Source organism: Microtus ochrogaster, unplaced genomic scaffold (assembly GCF_000317375.1).
Source record: "Microtus ochrogaster isolate Prairie Vole_2 unplaced genomic scaffold, MicOch1.0 UNK8, whole genome shotgun sequence".
Taxonomy (NCBI): domain Eukaryota; kingdom Metazoa; phylum Chordata; class Mammalia; order Rodentia; family Cricetidae; genus Microtus; species Microtus ochrogaster.
Genome location: NW_004949106.1, coordinates 1,275,438 through 1,276,075, shown reverse-complemented (window position 1 = coordinate 1,276,075; position 638 = coordinate 1,275,438). Strand labels below are relative to the sequence as shown.

At 48.6% G+C, this 638-nt stretch overlaps 1 protein-coding gene across 1 annotated transcript in view; it reads right to left on the bottom strand.

Moving 5' to 3' along the window:
• The window catches only part of Ppil3 (peptidylprolyl isomerase like 3), a 9,337-nt gene that overhangs the window by 2,612 nt on the left and 6,087 nt on the right, over window positions 1–638 (bottom strand). The window lies entirely within an intron of this gene.

The following is a 638-nucleotide window of genomic DNA, read 5'->3' as shown; positions in this document are numbered from 1 at the left end:
ACTAGTTTAGGGGTCTGTCCAAACGCTCTCCAAGGCCAAGCAGATGGCAAACTTACATTTGGGCAGGACGGAGTCTCTTGCCCGAGGGCTCTTTTCTTTAATGGCCACACAGAATGCATCCGTGGCTCTTCCCCCAGAGGGGGTGATCTGAGGAAGCCTCGCCTAGCTCTAATATCAATACTACTAGTTTACAAGGTATGGTACATAAGACTTGAAAGTATCTTACAGAGGTAAATCAGTCTGAGCTGTGCCCAAGTCACCAACAGCAAAGCACAGAACCAACCACAGATGGCTCCAGCACGAGGGGCTGAGGTTCGAGGATTTCTCAGACTAGACTGAACCACACAGCACAAGGACTGAAGGAAGCCTTTCATAATTAATGGCACGTGTGTCTTGGAGTGTATGTACAAGAGCTCCTCTGGCATACAGAGCATGTGAACCTTTAATTCCCATTCTCAACTCTGCTGTGAAAGACAATGGTTTTTTTGACAAGGTCTCATGTAGCCCAGGGTAGCCACAGATTCATTTTGTAGCTAAGACTGAACTTGGACTTCTGATCCTCCTGCCGCTACCTCTCTAGTGCTGGGGTTACAAGTGTGCACACCATGCCTTGTTCAAGGTTCCCTGCCTGCTGGCCA